This window comes from Physeter macrocephalus, chromosome 11 (genome assembly GCF_002837175.3).
Source record: "Physeter macrocephalus isolate SW-GA chromosome 11, ASM283717v5, whole genome shotgun sequence".
NCBI classification, from domain to species: domain Eukaryota; kingdom Metazoa; phylum Chordata; class Mammalia; order Artiodactyla; family Physeteridae; genus Physeter; species Physeter macrocephalus.
Window position 1 is genome coordinate 155,846,980 of NC_041224.1, and position 13,548 is coordinate 155,860,527.

The 13,548-nt window shown below is 38.1% G+C and overlaps 1 protein-coding gene across 9 annotated transcripts in view; it reads left to right on the forward strand.

Moving 5' to 3' along the window:
• TTLL5 (tubulin tyrosine ligase like 5) overlaps positions 1-13,548 on the forward strand; it is a 332,702-nt gene that overhangs the window by 202,703 nt on the left and 116,451 nt on the right. The gene's annotated exons all lie outside the window — the stretch shown is intronic.

The window sequence follows — 13,548 nt, forward strand, 5'->3', positions numbered from 1 at the left end:
GTTATTTCCACTATTTTATCTTCCAGGTCACTTATCCGTTCTTTTGTCTCAGTTATTCTGCTATTGATCCCTTCTAGAGTATTTTTCATTTCATTTACTGTGTTGTTCATCTCTGTTTGTTTGTTCTTTAATTCTTCTAGGTCTTTGTTAAACATTTCTTGCATCTTCTCAATTTTTGCCTCCATTCTTTTTCCGAGGTCCTGGATCATCTTCACTATCATTATTATGAATTCTTTTTCTGGAACGTTGCCTATCTCCCCTTCATGTAGTTGTTTTTCTGGGGTTTTATCTTGTTCCTTCATCTGATACATAGTCCTCTGCCTTTGCATTTTGTCTATCTATCTTTGAATGTGGTTTTCGTTCCACAGGCTGCAGAATTGTAGTTCTTCTTGCTTCTACTCTCTGCCCTCTCCAAAAGATTATTCTGATGGCCCTTTAATTAGGATGGAAGTTCTGTGAGAAACCTTTGTGATGGGCTGTGTCATGCTGGCCAGAAGAACTTTGAAATATTTTTATGAGGCTTCTGTTCTATTCATGAAGTGAGAAAGTTTTCCCAACCCAATGAAACATGGAGTACCCTTCTAGTGTTGGAGGGTCTCCTGCAGAGGCAGGAGGTGCCTGTGGCTCACCACAAGGACAAGAACACTGACAGCAGAAGTTCTGGGAAGTACTCCTTGGCGTGAGCCCTCCCGGAGTCCACCATTAACCCCACCAAAGAGCACCCTCTAGTAAATCTTGACGACAGCAAATTTCAGTAGACTTGTCTTGACACAACAGAAGCAGGTGCCAGTGTAGCCTTGTTGTGGACTTGATGAATAAGAGACCAGTTCCTAGTACGATGAAGGGTTGTTTCCATAGATTTTAGTTGAAGGTAGCTTGAGAATGGGCTCTTAGATGCAGTGCACACACACACACACACACACACACGGAGTGGTACGAAAAAGCCTTGACTATTATACACATTTTATTTTCCCCTCTTTAGCCCTATAGCTTAAAAAAAAAAATCTCCTTTCTTGTGATTTCCCCAGTATTTTCCCTATTTTATAAAAACATCATTATTTATAAAGAAAAGAAAAAAGACAGGTAGAGAAGGTTACCAAAAAAAAAAAAGAAGAAGAAGAAGAAAGGTGGAATTCTGGCATTGTCTCCCACTTCCCTTGGCCAATTGAGAATGGGGGCAGAGACAGGTTACTGAAACCAGAAAAGCTATAGACTTGACTATTCCATGTCGCCAGCTGTTTTGCTTCCCGGAGAAAATAGGAGAAACGAAAGGAGCTAACTGATGTGATGAGGCAGGAATTCTAAATTTGTGACACTTTGCAAGCTGTTTGTGTGTACTGGGTTTGAACCCAGCTACAATTCACTGTAGAAATTCTTGGAAACTGGCATGTCAGCTGCCCTAGACAATCTGCACATTAACTTTCACTTTGAAAACTTTTCCTGGCTTGTCTCTGCAGGCTGTGAAAGCTAGGTGATGGTGGTCCAGTTTTACAAGGCCCAGCTGTGCTTGTGTGTACCTGTGTTGTTGTCACAAAGGCATCAGACTTTTCCCTTTATTTTATAAAAATCCTGCTGAGCTGGATTTAGTCTTCATTGTTGAATGAACTGGTGTCAGGGAGTTCTCTTTTGGCTTTCTTAAAGGTCACCCTTTGCTCACTTCTTTTTAAGTTCACAGCTCCATTTTTCAGGCTTCATGTGGTATGCTGGTTATGCCAAAGTAAAGAGCTGGATCAAAGACATTTCTTGTTAATAAGGCTAAGGATCCATCTGTCTTTGCAGATCCAGACTGTTAATAGATACAGGACCAAGGAGCCTCCATCTACAAAACTGGCTGACTCCCAGAACCCTAAGTTGTCTTCTAGAACAGTGCTGTGAACTTAACCTTTTGAAAGGTTTGGTTTTATATCCAGCCTTGTGTTCCATAAAGCTTGCCCCCAGATTCTCTGCCAGATGTACTGAGAAATCCAACTTTGTCCTAATTTCCTCCTCCTGGGGATCATTCCATCAATCATGGAGTGGTACGAGTATGGAGACAGCAGAAGTCTGGTTCACATTCTGAATCCATTGTCAAGTCCAGCTGGCTGGGATCTCACTGTACTTTTAAAGGGCAGGCATATCAGCTCTTAGCTTTTTGACTGGATACTTCAGTGTGTTCTTCCCAAATGTATGTCCTGGTCACACAGTGTTAATAAAACCAAAGTTAAAGTTAGCCAGAATAACCCCCCTAGACATTTTTCAGTCATCACTACTGCTTCCTTTTCCTTTTCTATATATCTGCTTACTGAATGAATGATCAGAAACCTCCCCTCTCAATTGCTTATAATTCTGTATTTCAAAGCATGTACCTTACTTGGACCCTGCTCATTTTCTTCGTCTCTTTTGAGTCTTGCTTGCTTTTTTCTTCTTTTCTTCTGATTGATTTTGAGCCACCTTATTTTAATGTATTGTCCTGCTTCCACTTTCAGCATGTGTAGTAAACAATAGGTGATAGATTTATTTTGGGGGTGCCAATTGATATTATACTGATACTAAGAACCCTTATCTAGGTTCTTAGTTTTCAGGGCACATCTTTGTCCTATCCAAACCCTCCCTTTATTCCTCAAGGAAAATGAAGCTCACAAGGGTCAGGCTATTGAATCAATCTTATTTTCTCTACTTAATAATTGAATTACTGTGTCCAAAGAGAAGCAGTTCTTATGATTACTAATTCATGATTTACGGTTCTAGTCCTGTGATTGTGATTCAGTGTATGATTTCATGTGCAACAAAGGAGCTCATACACTGGGAACAGAAAAGAAGAGATAGAGATAAATTAGATGCTGAATATATAAACTGGTAACTGAGATGTCAATTTCAAGCCAAAATCTAACAGATTAGCAAACCAATGATTTGGCAGCCCTTAGAGAAGGAAAAGGGAATCGCTTAAGCCCAGCATTGATTCACGAAAAAAATAAGTCATGCTAGACTAACCTCATTTCCCTTCATGGTGGAATCACCTTAGTAAGAGAAGATCAGCAGGACAAAAAAAGAATGACCATAACTGCGTTTCGACAAGTCATGATGATACCTCGTGAGCACGAACGAGAAATGTGAACAAGATAACACTGTCATTAAGAATCTTTGGTAACTAGACAACTGTACCCAAACAATGAATCAGTGTAAGTTTGAGAATTGAGTCATTGAGGCTCTGTGATTTGTGATTTGCTCACTAGGTCACCATTTTTTAATCAATGAATTAATTTATCCATTCATATTTATTTAGGTGCCTACTATATACTAGGCACCTACATATCTGGAAGGCACACTAAACCTATTTTCAGATGACTTGAAGTAGTGTGGGATACTGAATACCTTGGATGAAAATCAGAATTTACAATGATTTAAACAGGGTAGAATGATGAGTATAATTCGTGGAATTTAATAAGAAAAAAACATAAAAGCTCTTCACACGGTTTCAGAAATTCAAGTGAAGAAGGCTTAAGGGTTTAAAATGACTTTAAGCGTAATAGAAGTTAACAGTTGAATAAGACTGTCAAAACCAGTACTATCATGTGGGAAATTTTTTACAACATATTGCCAGATTGAAAAAGCAGATTATAAAGCACATAGTGCAGAATCACTCTGTTTGTGTGACGGAAATACACACAGAGAAAGTATGTACCTCAAAATGTTGACAAAATGTTCATAGTAGCCATCTTTGGTTGTTGGAGTGCAGATAGATGACTTTTGTTTTTTACCTTTCTATCTTTTTGTGTTTTTCAGGTTATGACATTTTGCTCCTAAAAAAAAAATTGCTTTTGTTTCATTTTGAAGAGGCGAAAGGCAGTGTAGCCAGTGCTGATAATTTAGGCTTTTACTAGCAGGAGTGGGGGGTGGGGAAGAAGGATGGTGATAATCTCCATCATTCTTCAGTGCCTGAACAGCTGCCCCTCCCTGGTAATCAGCATTATTAGTAAACACCCACTTCCCCACAGGGGCAGCACCCTGCCTATGGTTAGAGCATTCTCCGGCTGGCTTGGTTTGGAGCAGCAGGTCTCCATCATGAGGATGCAACCTCAGGTGAGGACTGCCATGCAGCGGCTATCTCTAGCAGGGGAGACCTGGGTCCATGGCTCACACACACTGAGTGACTCCTGAGTCCTTTTTTCAGATCCACTAGATTGGCTCCCCCGTTTATCACCCAGGTTACCCCACGTGGACACAGTACTTGGTAAGGGGATTATAAATACTTCTTTGCTTCTCTTCTTTCTGAGAAGTAATAGCGTTGCTCACACCTGTTCCTTAGCACCCTTACTGTTTGTTTTCACAAAGGTTTGGATTCACTTTCCACAGGAACAATGTTAATAATAGCAGCTCACATTTATTGAGCATTTATTATGTGTGCCAGACATTGTGCTATGCTTTAGATAGATTATTACATTTAATCTTGAACCAGCCCTGTGAGAGGTGGGATTGAGTTTTATTCCCACTTCACAGCTGAGGAAACCAAGGCACAGAGAGGTTAAGTATGTTGCTTTAAGTGGTAGAGTCAGGATTAGAACCTAGAAGTCTTGTTCAAGAGCCCAGCCCTTCATCATTAAGCTGTGCTGCTCCTGTTCTGAGAGTTGTCCAGTTCAGAACCTGCGGTGCAGACCCAGGGGCACAGGGTCTCTGCTCTCCCTCCAGAATTCTCTCACTTACCCAGCTCTTGCACTGGTTTTGATTCCTTTCCAGCATCTAAAACCTTTTATTTTTTCTTGCCTTCTTTCTTGGATTATTTCTTTAATCCTTTCCCAAGAGCCTGTCATCCGCTCAAATAAACAAAATATTTAAAGGTTTTTAAGCTTTTCATCCTGTTCTCAAGCAGGAAGATCAGACCGCATTTATAATTTCATATAGTTCTGTGCTTTTGACCTAGCATACAGGTTGTCAAAAGTTCACATAGTTTTTCCAGATAATTTCTGAACTTTTCTGTACCTCTGATACTACCTCTACTGTACTTCAACTCTTCCTGCAGAGGAACCATCTCAGTATAACTCCATAGATTCAAAATAGAAAAGATAAAAGTATAGTCTTATCTCAAGGAACAAACTCAAAGGTAAAAAAAATAAATTTTTGCCTTTAACACTTGCATTTTTTTTTTTGCAGCACTTGCATTTTTAGAGATTGTTTTAAAATAATTTTCCAGCACAGAAATTCTCTAAGCAAGGCACCTGTCACCATGAGCATAAAACCTCTTGGTCTAATTCATTCCATTTAAATAATTTTAGGTACACATTTCATTTGGCCAGCTATCACTGTTCCCAGTCAGCAGTTACTAACAGCAAGCCTTAAGACTTACTAGTAGACATTTTCAGTATTATTTATTAAATTGATATCTATTGGCACATGGCAATTCGACTTTTATTCTTTCACTAATGAAAGTAGTTCTCATTCAGTGGAAGCCTTTCATAAGCATACTTTTTTTTTCTTGGAGACTACAGTATGCAATTTTAATGCTAAACTTAATTATCACTGACCTTTTGACTCTCTTCTAACTACATATAACTTTTACTTATTTATTTTTAAAATATATTTATTTGATTTATTTTTTGCTGTGTTGGGTCTTCGTTGCTGCGTGCAGGCTTTCTCTCGTTGCGGTGAGTGGGGACTTCACTTTGTTGTGGTACGTGGGATTCTCACTGCGGTGGCCTCTCTTGTTGCGGAGCACGGGCTCTAGGCGAGCAGGCTTCAGTAATTATGGCACGCGGGCTCGGTAATTGTGGCTTGCGGGCTCTAGAGTGCAGGCTCAGTAGTTGTGGCGCATGGGCTTAGTTGCTCTGCAGCATGTGGGATCTTCCTGGACCAGGGATTGAACCCGTGTCCCCTGCATTGGCAGGTGGATTCTTAACCACTGTGCCACCAGGGAAACCCATAACTACATATAACTTTTAATTTCATAATAAATCTTCAGGCTGAGGTTCCCAGAGCCAACAATTCTTTCTGCCTTTCAACCAGAGTGCTCATTTACCATCATTACTGTCGCTCTGCTTACATATCTCTCACTGCTTCAGACCTTCTGGCCAGCTTATTTGATCCTTCAGGGGCTAATGTACTTTTCCTCACTGTTAGTATCATGTCTGCTAGCTCCCCTTGAGTCTCTGTCCAATGCTGTTCCTCCGAGGCTTTGAATCTCTCTGGAAGTGTCACCTATTCCAGAGTCCTGCCATTCCTGACTTTCCTCTACCTCCTCATCTTCCCTGGGGATTCACCTAAACAAGTACACTTCCTCCAGATTATGAGCAATTTGAGAGCGGGAGCTTGTGTTTTTCTTCTTGGTAGTCCCTGCGCATCTAGGAACAGCGTCCAATAAATGCGGGTTGAATTTCGCTGAGATGAAATAACTACATAAGCATGTATTTTTACATACGATTCCAGTATTGCAAAATTCATGAAGAGAACAAATAATTTTATAACTAAAATCAAGTAAGTTGAGAAAAGAGATATAACATATACACGAACAGGAAATACTGATAATTAGGTTTTTAATGAAAGATAAGGGAAAATGCATAACTTTTTATTTGCATGTTTGTCTTTTTAAAAAAAATACTGCCTCCATTTCTTGAACCCCAGGACTGTCTGTAGTTTCTCTAATGTTTATTGTCACTTTAAAAATGTAGACTTCCAATTCAGTACTCATAAGTGCAAACTCTAAGCACACTCTCTCTTTGTATGCTTATCGTATAAGAAATAGAGAACTGAGGTTCATGAACTCACCGTTCTCTCTTATCCTTCAGGTCTCCCCCCACCACCACCCAAATTCATGATCCCATGGCCATATAATTAATATATACTACAAAAATTATATGAAGCTTACCTTCCACATTATTTTTTTCATGAAGTATAATTGACATATAACGTTAGCTTCAGGTGTACAACATAAAGATTCAATAATCGTATATATTGTGAAATGATCTTTTTAAATTGAGGTAAAATTTATGTCAGATAAAATGCACATACCTTAAGTGTTCAAACTGATGTTCTGACAGGTTTATATATCCACCTTTCCACCACTCAACCTATGATATAGAACATTACCATCACACTCCAAAATTCCCTTGTGTGTCTTCCCAGTCAATTCTCCCTCTTCCCCTTGTAATCATTCTTTTGACTTCTCTCATCATAGATTAATTTTCCTTATTCTTTTTTTTTATTGTGGTAAAATACACACAATATGAAATTTACCATCTTAATCATTTTAAAGTATACAGTTCAGCGGTATTAAATACATTCATAGTCGTGCAGGCATCACCACCATCAATCCCCGTAGTTCGCACCACATTGAGCAGTTAGAACTTACATAAAAATCCAAAGTCTGTCTTGACAACCTGGAGGATGGAGTTCAGGACAAGCACACCTGCTAGCGAGTAAGAGGACAACCCTGGAAATGAGGCAACCAGAAAAGGGGAACCTAACTTCTGTGTATAAATTTCACCCAAATCTTGGGCTGACCTCTGGACAATGTATATGCAAGTTATACTCCAAACTCTACAGCTGAAGCTAGAAGAACTGAACATAGATCTGAGCCACAGCCCACCGAGGGGAAGAAGGAACTGCAGTTTGAGTTCAACCAGGTTAACTGCCTATACACACACACATACATACTCACTCTTTGGAGCATAATACAGTCCAGTATCTACAACATTTCACAATATCCAGGATACAATATGAAATTATTCAACATATGAAAAAAATGGGAAGATACGACCCATTTTTAGAATAAAAGGTAATCAATGGAGACCAATCCTAAGGAGGCTCAGATGATAGAATTAACAGACAAGGATTTTAAAGTGGCCATTATAACTCTGAACAAGGATGTAAAGGGAAATAGGCTTTAATGAATAAAAGGTAGGAAATTTCAAGACGAATTTCCAGATGGAAATTGTGGAACTGAGGAAACCAATATCTGTAATCCAGAATAAATGTATTAACAATATTGAACCTTCCAGTCAGTCAAGATATGGTATACCTCTGTGCTTATTTGGGTTTTGTTTAATATTTATCATTAATGTTCTATAAATTCAATGTAGAGAACTTACACATTTTCCAATATATTTATTCTTAGATATTTGGTGTATTTTTATGATATTGTAAATTGCATTGCTTTTTAAAATTTCACTTTCAATTAATTAATTACATTGACATTTCAATTGTGTATTACTGGCATATAAAAATATGATTTTATTCTGTTTATGGACTTTGATTCCTGCAACTTTGCTCCATTTATTTATTAGTTCTAGCAATGTTTTTATAAAATTCACAGGGCTCTCTATGTAAACAGTCATGTCTGTGAATAACAGCATGGTTTTTTTTCTTATGACACTGACTAGGTCTTATACTACTAATTTTGTATAGAAGTGGTGAGAGCATACATCTGTCCTTTATTCCTGATCTTAGAGGAAAAGAGTTCAGTGTTTCACCAATAAGTATCATGTTAGCTATAGATTTTTCATAGATATTCTTTATTAGGTTCAGTAACTTTCTTTCTGTTCCTAGTTTACTGAGAGTTTCTGTCATGAATGGAGATGAATAAATTTTGTCCAGTGCATTTTGATATCTAATAATATTCTCATATGATTTTTCTTCTTTATTCTCTTAATGTGGTGAATTACATGATTGATTTTTTTTTTAACCTTAAATCACCGTACATACCACTTGGTCATGATATATATCCCATACATGAGACAGATAGATTGATTATATTTGCTAATATTTTATTAAAACTTTTTGTGTGTATGTTCATTAGGCGTATTGGTCTGCAATTTTCTTGTAATGTTTTTGTCAAGTTTTTTTTATATCAGAGATGTGTTAACATCATAAAATGAGTTGGAAAGTTTTCCCTTCTCTTCTCTGAAAGATTTTGTGAAAGATTGAAATTATTTCTTCTTTAAATGTTTGATAGAATTCATTGAAACCATCTGGGCTTAAAGTTTTCTTTGTTAAGAAGGTTTTTGATTACAAGTTAAATTTATATATTTAGATTTTCTCTCATCGTGTCACTTTCAAAAAGTTGTATTTCCAAGGATTTTTTCAATTTATCTAAGTTGTTAAATATTTGACATAGAGTTGTTCATGATATCTCCTTATACTTTTAATATCTATATTCTCTGTTTGATGTTCCCCCTTCTTCATTCCTGATATTAATAATTCATGGGGCTTCCCTGGTGGCACAGTGGTTGCGCGTCAGCCTGCCGATGCAGGGAAACCAGGTTCGCGCCCCGGTGTGGGAGGGTCCCGCATGCCGCGGAGCGGCTGGGCCCGTGGGCCATGGCCGCTGGGCCTGCGTGTCCGGAGCCTGTGCTCCGCAACGGGAGAGGCCACAATAGGGGAAGGCCCGCATACCCCCTCCCCCCCCAAAAAAAAAATAATAATAATAATAATTCATGTATTTTTTTCCTTGTGATCAGCTTGCTTGGAATTTATCAACTTTTAAATTCTTTTCTTATAGCCAACTTTTGATTTTGTTGATATTTCCTATTGCCCAGTTTCTATTTCATTGTGTTAAAATGTAAACTGAAGTACGTTAAATTTTCAAAGAGTTCATTTGAGCACACATTGATTTTAATTGGGCAGTGCCAAATTGAAAATGGGTAAGAGCACTCCACTGGCAGAGACTAAGGGAAAGGCTTTTTTTTTTTTTTTTTTTTTTTTTTTTTTTTTTTTTTTTAAATAGAGCAGACTCTTAAGCAAAGTAAGCAAATTATTTGGCTATAGCTTAAGTGGTTGCCTTACTTGGGAAAGCCTAGTTGGCTGTTTGTAATTGGTTGTTCTTAAATTTCACTTTTCAGATGTAAGTGCAGTGACTCCGGCGTGGGTTTTGGTTTGCTTACACAGACTGCCAAGACATTAGAGCAACCTCAGTCTGATGGCTTCCTTGTTTAATTACTTTATTGGTTTCTGCTCTTATTATTTTATTTTTTATTCTTCTACTTTGTTTAACTTGCTTTTATTTTTCTAGTTTCTTAAAGTGGACGCTTAGAACATTGATTTTACATATTTCTTCTTTTCTAATATAGACATTTAATACTATACATTTCTAAGGGCTCTTTTCACTGCATCTCAAATTTTGTTTGGTTGTGATTTCATTACCATTCAGTTTGATACATTTTCTCATTTCTCTTGTGATTTCTTCTTTGATCCATAGGTTATTTAAAGTGAGTTGTTTAATTTCCAAATATTTGGGAATTCTCTAGATATCTTATTGTTTTAAAGATATAAAATTAATTGATTTTTAATTTAATACCATTCTGGTTAGAGTGTACTCTGTGTGATTTTGATCTTTCGATTTTTATCGAGATTGGTTTTATGACCCAGCATTTTGACTGTCTTGGTGTATGTTCCACATGCACTTGAAAAGAATATGTATTCTGAAGTTGTTGGGTATAGTTTTCCATAATTATCAAATAGATTGAGTTGGTTGACAGTACTGTATAAATGTTTAAGTCTAGGTTGGCAGTTCTTTTATTTTTGTTTTCCTTTCAGCACTTTAAAGATAGCTCACCAGTGTTTTCTGGCCATCATTTTTTAATGATAAGTCAGCTAATCGTTTGCATTGTTGTTCCTTTGTATGTAATATTACCACTACCACCAAGCACCCCGCCACCCTGGCTGCTTTTAAGATTTTTTTTTTCTTTATTTTTAGTTTCAGCAGTTTGACTGTGATCTGCCTGCATGTGGATTTCTTTGTACGTATTCTGCTTGGGATTTGCAGAGCTGCTCAGGTCTTTAGGTTAATGTCTACCATCAACTTTGGAAATTCCCAGCCCTAATCTCTTTAAATATTTCTTCTGCCCCCTTCTCTCTTCTCAACTGCTGGGATTCCAATTTTATACCTGTTAGACACTCTCCTCCACTGTGTCCAGTCTGCTGTTAATAATTTTGAATGCACTCCTCATTTCTGATTTTATATTTTTTCATTTCTAGGATCCTTGTTTGGTTGTTTTTTGAAAGATTTCATCTCTCTCTTGAAATCTTCCATCTGTTTATATGTGTTGCCCACCTTTTACATTAGACTCTTTTACATATTTATCATTGTTATTTTGAAGTTCATGTCTGCTAAGTCCAACATCTGTAACACCTCTCAGTGTCCTTCTATTGACCATTTTCTCACATGGGTCATATTTTCTTGCTTCTGCATTCTTTTATAATTACTGATCGTATGCTGGACATTTTAGGTAAAACCACAGACTTAAGTAAATAATGTTTACACACACACCCCCTTGCCCCACCCCTCCCGCCAAAAAAAAAGACATGCTCATCCTTTTCTCAGGCTGCTAATGTGTGGGAAAGGGGCAAAGGGAGAAGGGGTTGAGCCAATCTGATAATTAAGCTGGGTCTGGACTTTGTTGTAGCTTTAATTAGATTAAATTCACCTCTGGCTGCAGATGTTTTGGGGCCAGGATGGGACCACCAGTAAGATTCTAAAGATCCTTTTGTGCAAAGAATGTTGAAAAACTTATATTCACCACTATGAATTTGACACCTTCCTTCTGGTGAGATTGGAGTGATACTAACAAATACGGTTTTTTAATATTGTATAATGAAATATGTCAACATTTGGAAGGTCTGCATCACTCAGTGAACCAGTATTCCTAAAGACTAGTGCTTGATGTTACAAAAATCTTGTATGGATACAAGATCCATTCAAAATGCAAGATAGACCAACAGAGTATGAAAAGCTCACTGATTTGGTTTCAGATTCTACAATACTAACTTTTAGACTATACTACGTGTTGAGTTTTGGTGAAGGTCAAAGAATAATATCCACAGTTTCTCTGAAAGGGACTTTAATCAGTCCCTCCCCATCCCCCAGCCTTCAGTGTTCCCATGCAATTGATGAAAGAGTTGACGGGTGGCTACAGATTCATTCTGTGCTGGGGCTTCTAAAATATCATACCAGCCCACATGCAGGTGTTAAAAGCTTGTCAGAAGTTTAGCTGGTGGTGCCTTAACCCCCGTCTATGACACATTCCTCCTCCTCCCAGGGGCCATCCTGGCTAAAAGTGAAGAGCTTGTCACTTCCTGGGATTATATTCATTTAGGTTTACTGTATGTCCTCGGCATTTTGTTAGGTTTGAAATAAGTATGATTTAGCAGCTTATTCAGCTTATTATGTTTTTAAGGTAAAAGTGACAGTCTCTTGAAACTTTCTACTTGCCCAGAAGCAGAAGTCCAACGGAAACTTTTGAATGTTTTCTATCTGTTTTTTGCCTTTGATTTAACTACAAGATGGTGAATGCCGGAGCTATAATAAAATAGAGAGGGTTCTATTTCATTATTTCTGAAAGTGGAGGGTAGGACTCCCCTTTGGGATCATGAGTTTTAGGAGTTCCAGAGGCCTGTCCAGTTCACTCTCGCTCTCCCTTGAGCACCATCTAGAACCAAAAAAGGAAGCCACTATATTTATATGGATGGAAACCACGCTGAAAGACTGGGGAGACTGTTAGGACAGAAACAGGCAGTGTAAACAGAAAGTCCTTTCTCTGAGATCGCCAGTGAAGAGTAGAAGAAGGTAGACTGATGGCTGCTTGTAGATCACACCTTCAACCTCTGAGATGATCGGCTCTAATGGAGGAGCAGGAAGGAAGATTGAGCAGAAAACTGACTGCTTAAAAGGGTAGATTATATAGGTGCCCCCTTCATTGGTGGATTGAAGAGGAGGCAAATGCATCCCTTTCCAGATAACCTGTTTTAGTCCTCAGCATAGAGCATTGCAATACAATTATAATAACCATTTGGATACACTATACATCAGGGCTTTTCTTTTTAGTAACTTGGAGCACTTTTGACCTCACAACAAATACTGTACTCATGACTCAATTGTGTTAACTTTGCAACACAGAATCCTCTGGTGGAAAATGGCCAAATTTATGTTTTCTATATACTAACTCAAAGAACTGTAGGGCAGCAGTGAAATGGAATTGTTTGGGAGGGGAATGAATAGTAATAATAGTAGTAATGGTGGTGGTGGTAGTATATTTTTGGAGCCCTTCCTATGTGCCTGTACTTTCACTTGTGTTAGCTCTTGAATCCCCACAATAACCCTATGAAGTAGGTACTATTATCATATCCCCATTTTACAGAAGAAGAAAGTTTAAGAATAATAAAGATAGAGAACTTGGATGTAATAAAGGCCGCAGTAGCGTCTGTCTAGTCTCTCCTCATCCATTTGGTCTTTGTAGATATGATCCAACCCCAGCTGCCCTGGGAAGGATTAAGAATGGGACACACAACACTCCATGAAGAATCACTCTGATTTTGTCCTTGGAAATAACCCCCAAAGCTAAGGGGGTTCCCCACCACATTTTGTAATGACTCTCTGATCACATAGCTTCCTTATTCTGGCCAGCACTGCTTTGTACAGCTCACGGGAGCTCTTCTCTCATTTGTAGGATTTTTGGCATTTACAGCACCCTTCCAGCGCTTACTGTGTGTCCCAACTACTTTGTTTGAGATTGAAAATTTATAGGCAAAGAAAATGTAGCCTCTGCAATCCTTGAATATCTATACATTCCATAACGTGTAGTGGAA